The sequence below is a fragment of the Cupressus sempervirens genome, chromosome 7 (genome assembly GCF_028749045.1).
Source record: "Cupressus sempervirens isolate cs-2001-9-10 chromosome 7, ASM2874904v1, whole genome shotgun sequence".
Classification (NCBI taxonomy): Eukaryota; Viridiplantae; Streptophyta; class Pinopsida; order Cupressales; family Cupressaceae; genus Cupressus; species Cupressus sempervirens.
The window spans coordinates 290,441,382-290,456,346 of NC_143124.1; positions in this window are offsets into that span (position 1 = coordinate 290,441,382).

The following is a 14,965-nucleotide window of genomic DNA, read 5'->3' on the forward strand; positions in this document are numbered from 1 at the left end:
TACGCAATGAATGGATAGTGGTAGAGATTTAGGAAGGAATATGGAGTTGCAAAGTTTAGCAGAGCTAGTTGCTGAGTGTGGGCTTAGGACACAAGAAGATTGCTTGGTGGCTTGCGAGCAAGTTTAGATCTTGAAGTTTCTACTAGATTGTTGTGCTATTAAAAATATGGGCTACCTAGGGTTTGGATCTTGCGAGGTCTTGCAATTTTTTTTACTGTAATAGCTTTTATATTTGGCCGTAACTAGGAAGGCCTTACAACCCGACACATTGCATGTAATCAATTATTTGACAAATAGAGAGTTAGACTTTCTATCAGATCTCATGTTGTGTTGTGTTTTCGCTATGTGGTACTATGTTGGGAGCGTGGTCACTCCATTGGGGGTTCACTTAGCCTTGCATGTTAGATGGTATCAGAGCCAGGTTGATCTATTATGTGATTTTTTTCTTTGACTTTTCAAAGATCTTGGAAGATGCCTCCGAGAAGATTGGATCCTAGGGCGATTGCAGATCTCTATGATGTTGTGGACACTAAGATTTAGAAAAGGTTAGATCAGATATTAGATTTGAGATGGAATTGATGAAGAATGATATGGTCACTAAGATAATGAGAGCTATAGTTGGTGTATCGAGGAATGGGAGTACTAAAGATGCTTATGAGGAAGCTGCTGAAGACTTAAAGGTTGTTGGACCTAGTGGCGAGGATAGAATAGGTCGCATGGAGAGATCTGTGGAAGATAGAACTGGTCATTGGATAGATTTGGATTTTGGTTGAAGTTGAAGAATAAGATGAATATTTCTAATTTCTCAGGTACTTTGAATCTTGAAGACTTGTTTTATTGGATTGGTGAATTGGAAGAGTTAGAGTATATTGGTGATCCACTCAAAGTAAGGTTGGCATATATTAAGTTGAAAGGACATGTTGTTTTATGGTGGAAAGAATTGCAACATGATAGGGAAGATGAAGGTGAAATGAAAATCACTTGGTGGAGATTGATGGTGGCAAAGTTGAAGGCTAATTTCATTCCTGTTGATTATGAACTTGAGTTGTTAAAAAGGTTGTAGAATTTGACATAGAAGGATATGTTTGTAAAGGATTATATCGAGGAATTTTACTAGTTAACAATTTGGTTTGGGAAATAGAACTTTCTAAGAAAAAGGTGGCTAGATATATTAATGATTTGAAATTCAATATTTAGGATGAGATTGATATGTTGAAGATTTATTCAGTTGAGGATGCTTATCAATATGCTCTGAAGGAAAAAGATAAGTTGAAGAGAAGACATCAAGGTAATTCCCGAGGGAAGGAGAAATGAGAACACTTGGTGAATGATAACAAATTGTTGAGGATGAACCAAAACTTGTTGAACAAAGGAGAACATGTAGATGTGGATTTAAAGGTACTTGTTATAATTGTGGTGAAGGATAAAAATATTTTGAATGTTCCTATCCTGATAGGAAGGTCGGTGATAGAAGAGCTACTATGGTGAATTAAAAACAAGGACTCAGTGAATGTGCCTAAGGTGGGAGATAACTTGTTAGCTCCACAAGTATTGTTTAGTAAAAAGGTACTAGAGCCTAGTCAGAGGAAGAATTTGTTTAGGACTCGATGTAAGTTTGGAGGTAAATGTTGTAATGTTATTGTGGATAGTGTAGTAGTTGTTGAGTTGTCATTTTGCACGATGCTTAATGACTGAAATCCTTTTGAACTCCTCTCTTGAAAAGTTAACCTAGGATCAACTTCAAGGTTTTGGGTGATCTTGCAACCTACTAGAATTCGCTCAGTAGAAGATAAATGTGAGTGTTCATGAGGAGACCTTTGCTGGTTCTGACCAATTTCAGATAAGATGTTGAATTCACTTGCTATTTCAAAAGAAAAAAAACTACACAAAAAGAAATATATTTTTGTATTTTTCTGTTTATAATGAATGCAGTTTTAACTATGCAACTATATGAATTCCTAAATTAACCAAGTGTTTGTAAAAGAAAATAACGAAGATAGGGTAACAAGAAGTTTAAGTAAATGACTTGAAAAGTAAATTCCTAATGGACATAAGCCACAAAAACAATGCGTCTGTGAGTTAAGCCTTTGAAAAGATCAGTAGGTAACCAATAAAAATAGGAACAACACTTCCTTAATTCAACTGATGCAATTGTCAATAGGAATTTAGTAACCGTAAGATATTTCACTTTTCATCAGATCGCAAGGCCACAGAAAGTGCACTCATGTGAGACAAAAAAATATGTTGGAACAATAGGTGATCTCTTCTCCAACCAAATATGTTAGCATAATTGTAAATACATGGCAAACACTAGAATTACAAGATCGCTCAATTAAAATAATACAATAAAACTATTGGCTCCATTACACTCCATGAACATACATTCATAAAATATAACACACGCAGGAAAGAATAACTACACTCTAAATGAGAGCACCAAATACATATATTATTGCATCAAAATAACAGCTTGGATTACATATTTAATTCTTCAACTTATAGGAAATCATCTCCTCAATTTGTGTTCAGAGTGAGAGATCTCTTCATGCAAATATATGCTTAAAACAAATTTAAAAAAAAAAAATTTAAAAAAAAAAATAAAAAAAAAATATATATATATATATATATATATATAAAATGACTCTCTAGGAGGTGCTAAGTAGGACTCCACCCTTGTTTATATCATTTAATGGGTGCACGAGGCTTTACATGTCTTAAAACAAAGAAAGCACGAGAAAATAAGAAGAAGAAAACCATTAGATGATGTAAGAGTCTTTGGAGATGCCAAAAATAGAAGCTCAACCTTCTCTGGATGTTTGTAGGTGTTAAAGTGTTGTCAGAATACGTTTTCGATGCATGGAAAACTTTAAATTTGAAACTGACAATTAATTATCGAGGCACCTCTTACTTCTTCAAAAACTTTCAGTAAACCTTTGGAGAAGCGCACCTTCAGAGAAGTGTACCTCCGAAGATAGGGTTCAAAATGCAAAATTTTTCCAACTATCAAAACTGAAATTCTAGCTTCTGGGTTTTGTTCCCCTTCATACTAGAGCTATGCCTGGGTATTTGCTCTTGAATTTCTCTATGATCTTCATCAATTGGGTTGCATCCAAAAAATCTAAAGCATCATATTTATCCTTTACTTTTTGTTGATAGTTTCCCACCTCTATGTGAGTCTGCAAAATCTCCCAATTTCACATACAATTCTAGCAATGCCCCTTTGGTCTTAAATGCTTGCCTGATATCCAAATCAGTGGAAGCTTCTTAAGAAGTCTTCAAAAATTGTTCAACAACTACTTGCACATTCATGAGTCTATCCCTTGAATGATCTTAAAAAATGTCAAGGCAAGGATAACTGTAATTTCTCCTTGCTTCCAAAATCTGCTCTTAGGCTTGATCCTTGAGCTTATGAATATCCACATGTAATGTCTCCATTACTTTATTACCATCTGCAATCTTTTCTATCCAATCATCTATTTATCTAACTCATCCTCTGTATATACATCTACAAGCATCTGGTACCTCTAACCTTTTATTGATTGCAACACTTGAAGGTCATTTCCCCAGGTATGTACCTCATCCATTAATCCAAAATCCTAGTTTAAAATGACAACTAGTTTCTCTGCATTATTTCACACACAATGCAATATCTTGAGGTTCCCCTATATTATTTGCACCCCCTTTCCTCAAAACTTTCTCGCCATTGCTGACGAGCCTTCAAAAATGGATCCACCTGTATAAATGCCTTTTCTTTATCTTTCCTCTTTAAAGCTGCTTCAAGAGTAGCCTCCATATTATCTAGGTCAATAGGACCAACTCATGTAGAAATCCAATCGTGATTTCATTTTTCTTTCTCAACTTAACCAATTTAGCCTCATCTTTATTTAAGTGATTAAACACTTCTTTAATCCAAGTGGTGACCATCAATTTAGCTGTGTCCATAATTGGCTTTCCAAGAAATACTTCTTTGATCTGATAATCATTTCTGGTCAAATCCTTAGTATCTGCATGTAGAGGAGGGTTAGCAATATGAGCGAAAAAGTCCTAATTTCTGTCCTTCATAATGAAGGCCAATGTATGCGCATCACCTTTAGGTAATTCAGGATTCTTGAGAGCTTCAACTAATTCTCTCATTCCCTCTTCATTAGTATAATACAATTGCCTTTTATGCCTAACCATCACCTCTTTTCTCAACCAGCTTGGAGTAGTTTCTATCAGAGACTTATACTTAGATGAAGAGGGGGTTTGTTTAGCTATACACTTTCCTTTATCACTCCTCTCTAGATTCTTTTCTTTTTGTAAGGTATCTATCTTAGGCATCCTTGTCTCTGTTGAGTCCTTTGTCCTTACGTCTATATCTTGAGAAGTTTTCTGGGGTTCTTCATCTATTTGCCCCTCCTCTAATACTTCATTAGTAGGTCTTTGTTGTGGCTCTTCTTCTTGCAATGGTTGCATCTATTCTTCATTAACCAAAGGGAGAGGAGTGGCTGAACCTTTATCCACTAAAGATACATCTTGAGCTTATGATGGCGGGGCACCTAGAGGTCCTTGTGGTTGAGGCAGAAATTGAATCCAACCCTTTTGTGGAGGTTGATTTTTTGGTGTGTCCCTTATCTGATCACCTGCCATTTCAGTACCCACTGGTATGAAGTCAAAATCTGACATATTAAAGACATCATTGTCTTGACCCTCCCACTCATCAATCCATTGTTGTAACTCATCCTCCAAAGTAGTAACTTGAATAGGTTGTATAGGAATGGATGATAGAGTTATAGTGGAACTTGTTCTTCATTCTACTTCAGTAGCCTTCACCAGATGAGTCCTCTAAATTAAGGTAAGGTTATCCTCTTCTTCATAATCCTATTCTTCTTCTTCTAGAATAACTTTTGGGACTAATGGAAAAGGAATAACCTTTCTTATCACCTTTTGTCTCCTTGTCCTTTTAATTGTAGTTTTCATATTTTTTTTCATGGGAGCTAATGGAGAGGCTACTTCCTCTCAGGCAGGTGGAGATACTTGTTGTGCTTGTTCTTCAACTTCTTGCCCTTGTTCTGGCAGTGGCACCAGTGGATTATCTTGAGTCTGAATGTCTTCTTAGGCTTGAGTTGCTTCTTGGGCTTGAGTGCCTTCATCCTTAGGCTCATCTCCTTGTGGAGAAACACTTTTCCTTCTATTCTTTCTCTTATGTATCTTGAAGTACCTAATTTCCCTATCATTCTGATACACTATTTCTGGCCTAATTGGAGATTTGGCTATGAATGTTGGTACTATAACCTTTGCTCCTCTACCTTTCATTGGGCAGGTTGTAGCTTGGAAAACTACTATTTGTGGAACTAGATCCAACTTGAATGGTCTCTTAATCCATTCCTTGGTCAACTGGATGATATGCCTTGCCCTATGATTGATATTTGCATTTTCTTCTTTATCAATCTTTGCATTCATGATAAACTGAGCATATATCTTATCTCGGTTATATAAAGGATCTAAGACCTCTTCATTGTCTTGCTACACATTCTTTAATGTGACCTTCATTTTCAAGGTACTGCCTACCAAATAAAGAGTCATCCTACAATAATTCCTTATTCTAATCTTGTAGTCATCTATTGCATTCATCCAATGATCCTCTATGGCATCTTCATGTTTGAACTTTTTTCTTGCCAAGTACTAAATTCTGCCAATGTTATCAAAACATGGACGGGGGGAGTTATATTCCTCCAAGGGATATTGATCCAATTCTGACTCAAAATTCATGATATTTTGCTTCTACTTGACATCAAACAGGCCTATAGTGATGGGCCATACCCAGGTCTTCTTGTGCTACTTCCTTACTCTGTCATATGTAGAGAAGAGTTGTTGTGCAATCCCTTGCAAAATAAGCCTATTACATGGATACCTTGGGAGATTTTTAGGCTTTATAGTTGTGCCTACTACCCTTAGGTAGGTGAATGTCTTGAATTGGATGTAGTATGCACCTATTTCTATAATCTTTTCTACTGCCTCTTCTGATATCCTTTTTGCATAGTCTCCCTCAATGAACTGGATGATTGCGAAAATGAAGGTATCATTCACTATTCTGTATTCCTTGCTGTGATCCAAGAGATTTTTCTTCACTAGCTGGGGGTATACCACATAAGGCCATGCATCAACATCTTGCAAGTTTCCTGTTTAAAAAAATCATGGGTAATCTATAGTTCTTGTTGCTAACAGATACATCAAATAAGATGCCATATAGAACCTTAGGCCATTTTTGATTGCCACCAGCTATTCATCCAAATTCTCATTGTGAATTGTGGCCCATTCAATTGGCATGCTTGCCATTCTAATGGTTTCAATGAAGTGTACCACCCATATGTTTAAGTGTCCTACTACTGGTAATCCCATGTTGTACTTAGGAGCACTATGGAATGTCTGATATCATCCTTCATATAACCTCTTGTTGTATTAACAAATTTTCTTTCAAATTGTGTTCTATCAATGAGATATGAAGATTGAATAATTTTTGTGGCTTCTTGTTCATGATCTCTATACCACCTTTCTGCTTGATGGGATGTTAGCCTTATCTACTAATCTGCCCTCAAAAGATGGAATACTTTCTTGATGTTCTTGAGCCTTAGATATATGATGATCTCTCTAGTTATGCTTTTAACTACCCTCTCTTTTGAAACATAATTCTTAGCCAAACTCATGATCAAATCGAAAGATTATTGAAACTAGATGTGAAGTTGCATTTACAAATCTTGATATGATGAGTGTAGATACAATTGGGGGCCTCTCATTTGGTTTGTTGCATATAATCAAGAATGTATTCTAGTCAATATGACCCATCTCAGTGTCTGAATCTCTAAATGCGCATCCTGGAAGTGTGATTTTGATGGAACACCTTGGAATTTGTAGACCCCCAATTTTGGAGAAATCTTTACGGCGAGGAAGGACAAGGAGGAAGTCATTTTATCTATTCAAAATAGACACACATTAGTTCAACAGGTAGGAAAAAACAATTTAAACAAACCCTAGTTAGGAAAAAATCAAACCCAAAACCTGCAAACATCGTAAAACAACTAAAAACTTATCATTTTATACATTTTTAGACAAAAATTTGGCTCACCTTACGCACCTTAAGGGTGCACTAGGTGTACCTTTCTCCTTTGGCAATCTTTTAGAGATTAAGGGTGTGCACATAACGAACCTTGAGGGGTGCACTAGGTGCATACCCTTCAATGCAAAGAAGTAGGTTAAGTGTTGAATAAAGGGTGCACACATAGCACACCTTTTGAGGTGTGTTGTATACCCACCCTTACTATGCATAGGAGAATGCTTTGTCTTTGAAAGGTGCGCATGTCACCTTTCACTTAGGTGAATGCTTAAATTTTTAAATTTTTTTAAGATTTATTAAGATTTTGTGAAAAAAGGTGCATAATAGGTATGCAAGGTGCACACCTTTTTCCTTAGATGTTTGTTTGTGTTATGTGTAGGTTCAAAAGATGAAGTGCACCTTTGTGGGTGTGAAGGTGCACTTGCTAGAAGATAGAGGAAAAAAATGAAGGGGTGGGGTTCCAGGCTTTTATAAGCCCATGATGGAGCACACCTTTGGAGGTGTTCACCTACACATGTGTGTAGGTGCACAGTTCCAAAGGGAAGTGCTCCCACACTAGTACACTTAACGCACTAGCACACCTTGAAAGGTGCACTAGTGAATACCTTTGACACCCAAAGTTCACTTTTCTCTCAAAATCTCCTATTTCTAATAACTAAATTTCTCAATAAAAGGGCCAAACTAGGATTAGACACCAAATAGAACCCTAAAAAAGGCTCATATCCCAGACTAGGGGTCTGAGGAAGCAAACAATTATACTAGGGGGTCCCCATTTCTAGGGGAAATAGGGCATGCATTGTGGAACCAAAACAAATAGCCCCAATAAAAAGGGAAGAATGACAAAAGTATTTCTTCATCAACAAACATTCCTCCAATATGATGTCAAATACCAACTAAATCCTAAATTCTCCTAGCATATTTCGAGTCACTTCATAGTCAAAACCTCAGAATCTCAAATCTCCAAGTCTAATGCATGTTCACTATATCCATTTTCTTTGACATCTCAAAATACAATCTATCAAAAGCTTCCAACAACTTGGAAACAATCTTCCACCTTGCCGATCAATTCATTAGGAATCCTCACTAAAGCTATTTATCAATCACTTGCTTGACCAGATGAGAGAATTAGTTCTGAGGGCTCTTAATGGGTTATCACTTTTTATTTGAAGTCCTAGGTAATCTTCTAAATATTTACTTCATGTAACTCACATGTCGCCATTTGATTCTTTGATGAAGAAATTGTTTTGATATTGGATAGCCTATTTGGAGCATGTATCCCTATAGTTAGGTTACCTTTCTCAGACTTTGTAGAATCTTTCATTCTTAACACCATTTTTCCTTTTTTTAATTTTCTTTTTGTACCATGACCATGCTTAAACTATTTGGCCAAGACATTGGTGTCATCTCTTAGGTTCAATCTTTAGTTATCATCCCTTGTGTTCCTCTTTCAAGAAGTTTATGGAAACTCTCATGCCAAACAATGATCTTAGCAATTCCTTTGAGAAGATCCCTTTTTTTGAATCGGTAGGGTTTGGAGTATCCCTTGTTGCCATCAACTTTGGTTCAAAAAAACTTAAGATAATCGATCTTTAAATTTACAAAGTGTTGAAAACTTGTTGATTTGCAATTCTGAATTCAAGCCTGAAAATCCTCTATTATTGCAAGTAACATCTATTCCTTAGTTGGTATAAGAAAGAAAATCATTAAAATGTTTTGACAAAGAAATATCTCTTCTCAAAAGTTGAAACCAATTTTTTTAAAAATGAGATATGTCAAGGTAAAATCTTAAGTGCTTCTAACCCCCAAACTGATGCAACTTTGAAAGTAAACACACAAATGAAAGCAAGCACACAACTGAAAATAAACACACTTGTAGAAAGGTTTTTTTTTTTTTTTTTTTTTTGCTTTTAGGCCTCAAAGTAATGTTTCAAGAACTGCCCATTGACTAGCAATAGAACCAATTCCCCTTGTAAGGAACTTATCCTAAAATCAATTTCTCCCAAAATTTTTGTAGTTTGATAAGGACCGATCCACAAGCGCTGAAACTTAGTGTGGCTACTTGACTTTTATTTTTCCTTGTCCCACAAAAGAACAAGGTCAGATATTCTGAAAGATTTTATCGTGGCCTACTTGTTGAACCACCTCTTGATGAAAGCTTGATGTTTTTCCATATGCTCCAAAGTAGTTGTTTGTTTCTCATCCATCTCCAAGAGATTCATTAGTCTGATCTAAACCCTATCAACATCTTTAGCGTACTCACTCATGAATTTCAAAATAGGAATCTTGAGGTTAAGTGGGGATAGTGGCTTCTTGGAATACTTTAGAATAGCTAAGAGGGGGGGTGAATCAATTATCCAAGGTCTAGATGTATAAATAAAATTTTTCACAGCTTAGTGAACCCATAAAAAAATTATCATTATGCATGCATCCATAAGATTATGCAATCACTTAAAACTTGTAGGTTACTGTCAAATCAACTTGCAGAAATATAAACATGAAACATAACAGATTCATCAACACACTTGACACAATGATTTGCATGAAAACCCAGTTTGGAAAAAACCACTAGTAACATGCTACTCTTTTTCACTCTTCTAAAATGATACCCTTTCAAAGGCCAACCCTGTTAAATGTTACAATACACACTGTTAAATGTGACCCTGTTAAAGGATTTCAATCACCCTATTAGGAGTGAGCCTTGTTAGAGGACTTTAGACCATTCACTTGGAATGTCACCTGGTTAAAGGATTTACAAATGACTGTTAGATCAACCTTAATCCAAAAGATTTACCCTAGATTGATACAATTATTAGAGAGTAACAACAAGGCTTGATCTGATAACAACTTCAACTCCATTTATAGATTATGAATCTCTATTTCAGTCCTCTATTCTACTTGGTCGTCATACATTTCAACTCTGGTAGCTTGTTCACCCTTCAAGCATTCATGCCCTTAGCCTTCTTGTTTAACATGCCAATGTAGACTCTTCTCTTAGGTCACTTGATGAAGTAAAACCCTTGACTCCTTGTCTTCCTTAGGTTCTCGCACATGAAAACCTTTGCTTCTAACTAGCCATTCCTATAAATAAAAAATTAAGATCTTTTGCGCTCATTCTCCATTGCCCAATTTAGGGTTAGGACATATTAGGTAGGATACAATGAATCTACTCTATATTTCATATCTTTTCTAGAAAATTCTCCTTAAATTTTCTTTGAATTCACCTAAAAATGGTTTACCTTGAATTCTGTGTCACCAACTCATCAACCTTATCTTCCACCTAGTTCACATAGTCCAAGAAAATAAACTTGTCAGCTTAGATCCATCGAATTCATGATCTTTCAAATAATGTAGCCACTTGGCATTATCTGACTTCTGATGCTCAACACATATTGCATTGCTTAACATCCTCTATAAAATCACTCGGCATGAACTAAAGTTTACTAGTGTTCGAAATCAACTAAAATTTACTCGACATCCATTGTTTTGCTCAACATACACTAGAATAGACTTTTACTCGACTCCAATTGATTTTCTGCTCGGCTTGAACTAACTTTTCTCAACACCTACTATCCACTCAGTCAAGCTTGGTAGACAAACTTTGTGTAACTTGTTCTTCTAAACTTTCTTAGTGTAACTAGCCTTTGTAAGCTTAAGTATATTATCAATGCATCATGTTATCACTGTCTTAACTAATTTTTGTACTTCTTTACATAATCGTAACTCAACCTTTCCTCTAGGTGATATTATTACATCTTTTGATCAAATCCTCTTCATCAATCAAATAAGTGATAGCACTTAAATCATAGAAGCAATTGTCTTACCAACAAATAATAGGTTTGACATCAGTGAAAAAACAATGATTAAAGCATATTGATCATACTTGTATCAATCTGTTCTCAACAATATCCCTTTTTAATAATCTTCTTCAATCTATTTTCAACAATCTCCCTCTTTGGCATTGATGGAAAGCCAAACTGATCAACCAAACTAACTAGGTTAAAACTGTTAGAAATATTTTTAACAAGGCTAAGTTACTGAGAGAGGAGGGGTGAATTAGTAACTTCTAAGACTTCTAAAAAATTAATCTAATTAACACTTAATCCAATATGAATATTCTGAATTAGTTACATGCATGAGAAACTAAAACATGAAAGCATTCATAACATTTTGACACAAAGATTTGGTGACCTAGAAACCTTCCAAATAGAAAGTAAAACTGGGGTGGGGATGATACTCACAAGCTTTAGTACTCTAGTATAAAGTTGGCCTGTTAAGGCTTACATTGATCACTTTTGACGATCTACCTTGTTAGGAGCAATAATGACTACTAAGTCCACCTTGTGAAAGGATTTACAAACATACAATGAAGTATGCACTCGGTAAAGAGATTTGCATAAGATTGTTAGGTCTACCTTTTTAAAGGATTTGATTGATCCACTTGTTAGGTTGAAGTAGTAGCTGATCTCTGATCTGCAACTTGGTTTGCTGAATGAGATTTCTTTAAGTGTATGAATCACCTTGCTATGATAGATGAATCTTTGTTTTTCCTTATACTACTGTAGCCTTTGTAATTCACACTTTCTGCTCTTCTTTGATGATCAAATTGATTCCATGCATATATTCACACATACATTCACACACTAGATGTGATACAATACATTACATATATACCAATCCAATTATACAAGTTACAAAGTCGACCACAATACAAGTTTACACAAATATTACAAATTTGGCTCAAATATAGACACTTAGGTTCTAAAGACTGACTCAGTGAGGTTTTGATACTCAACATCCATTGTCAATGCTCGACATCATGATGCACTTGGTAGACATAGAAGCTCGATCCATACTGATCACTTCCAAGTAGTCTTAAACTTAGCCTGCATTGGTGACTCGATAAATACTGTGAAACCCATCATATAAACTAAATCACTTGTTTACCTCTACATAGCTTGGTAAACACTATCTCCTTGAGCTTAGTATAAATTGAGTCACTTGGTTAGCATAGAGTAGCTCGGTTAACATTGGACTTGTATCACATTAACTACGAACTTGGTAACCACTGCACAACCCAGTTTGCACTGATAAACTTGGCATACACTGAGATGCTTAGTTTATACTGCTAATCTTTACACTAATTGTAACTGCTCAGTGTACATTGGAATTTGTCCAAAGGACTCGGTAGCAACTGTAAAACTCGATAACAACTAAAATGCTTGGTAAACACTGTTAATTGTATAATAAGCTTGGTAGATACTTACAATCTGAATAAGTGTATGCCAATAATAACAAACTTGACTGATATGTCAACAAAAATAGTAAGACCAACAAAATACCAAGAATAATAATTCCTTGTATTGAAATCTCTCCCTCTATCAACAACTTCCATCTTCTAAATAGGTTACAAAACTCTTCCTTATAACCCCCTCTGAATTTCTTCTTGTATCTCCCTCTTACTAGGTAGATGTTAGAATTAGAATTTTTCTTTCTTCTTTCTTTGTTCTCCTGATCAATAAATATCTCCCTCTTTCTTATGTTTCCCTTGATTAGAAATTATCTCCCTCTTTGACAAAAATGCCAAAGACTTGTCATCATAACATGCAAATATGAATTTCTTCAGTTTCTCCCTCTGTCACCTTAATTGTGACTGATTTGAAGTTTTAGCTCTTTGATTGTTTTAGGTAGCTCATAAAGAAAGATCCACTACATCAATGTGTAAAATATGAAAATCAACTTGTTTGATGTAGGGCACTCCTTTTGTTACTTAGATAGCCTTTGATAGGAGTATCACCCCTAGTTTACCTCTTAGATACTCATGAGCATCCTTAGGTAACGCTTTTGCAAAGATATCAACAATTTTCTCTTTAGTGTTAACATATTCCATCTTCACCTCTTTATCTTGAACTAATTCTAATGTGCTTAGTCATTGTGTGCTTCATAGGATTCTTTGATATATTAATAGCACTTGTATTATCACAATAAAGTGTTGCTAGTTTTGTGATCTCTTCTTTCATACCTTTGAGTGACTATTTGATCCATACAATGTTTGTAGAATTTAAATTAGCAAAAAAATATTGAACTTCTATATCAGGCTATGAGGTACAATTTTGTTTCTCGCTAGTCCATGTAACCAACCTCTTGCCTAGGAAAAATGCTCCTCCACTGGTGCTCTTTCTATCATCAAATTTTCCAGCCCAATCAACATCAATATAGGCTCTTAATTCAAATTTCTCATTTTTCGTATAGTATAGACCAAACTCCTTTGTTCCTTTCAGATATCTCATTATTCTCTTTATAGCCATCAATTGATTCTCCTTGGGATTAGCAGAGAATCTTGCAACTATCCCTACAAATAATGCTATATTAGGTCTGCTATGTACTACATATTGTAATTTTTCAATCATAGATCTCTGTAATGTTTGATTCACCTTAGCTAAATCATCATTCTTTGACAACTGTGTCCTATCACTATAGGTGTACTTATTGGTTTGGAATCCTCTAGTCCAAAAGTTTTTAGTAATTCCTTGACATATTTTTTCTGAGTGATGTGTATACCATAATTCATTTGATATACTTGCAAACCCACAAAGAATTTGATCTCTCCAAACATAGACATTTCAAATTCTTTCTTCATTTCATTTTCAAAAGTCTTATATAAAGCATCTTGACCTCTAAATATGATATCATCAACAAAAAGTTCAGATACCAAAGTACCTTTTCCTTTTTCTGTCTTCATGTATAGATTGCTATTATCATCAGTCCTTTCAAATCCAATCTTCATGAGACACTTATGAAGTCTCTCATACCATGCTCTTGGTGCTTGTTTCAAACCATATAGAGATTTGTGTAATCTACATACCGTGTTCTTGTTGTTAACATCAATAGATCTCTCTGGCTATTCTATGTAAACTTCTTCCTCTAATATGCCATTCAAAAATTCAGATTTAACATCCATTTTATAAACTTTGAAACCTTTGTAATTAGAATAATCAAGCAATGTTCTTACTCCTTCCAATCTAGCAACAACGGAAAACGTCTCTCCATAGTCAATTCCTTCATCTTGTGCATATCCTTTGTAGACTAATCTTTCCTTGTTCCTTGTGATTTCAATCACATTTTTGTTTTCTGGTCTAGGAACTAGAGTCAATGTTTTATTTTTCTTAATTTGTTCAATCTCTTCATCCATGGCTCTACTCCAGTCTACATCTTCTAATGCATCTTTCACTGATTTAAGTTCTTTCATGCTTAGTAAACATGTATCATTTCTCAATCTATTTCTTGTCATTCGTCTAGCATCTTTATCTTAAATAATTTGTGCAACAGGATGATGTCTCTTCACATATTTGGACAATTTTGGTTCAGCACTAGCTTTTCCAATTTGTCTTTCAACTTTAGAATCACTGTGTACATCTCCGTTAGGTATCTCAACATGTCCACTAATCTCAAAAACTTAATGTGCTTCAACTTTATTATGTAACTCAGCATCTGAATGTACCTTAGTTCTTGAATGCAACTTGACATTCATAGTATGTGACTCGATAGTCACCAGAACTCGCTGTTGGTTTGTAGCTTGATTTGGAGCATCTTCTTTAGTAGTAATATCTTCATAAGAGCATACAAATGATTTTTGTTCTTCTAGTTCTTTTATAGGTTCAACCTCATGTACTTTTATATATTCATCAAAATTTACATTTGCACTTTCCACAATTTTTTTAGCATTAGTATATAAACATTTATAAGCTTTACTTCTTGTGGAATATCCTAAGAATATACCTTCTTCACTTTTTACATCCCATTCCTAAAGTTTTTAAGAATGTAACATTTTATTCCAAATACCTTAAAGTATTTTACATTGGGTGAGTATCCATA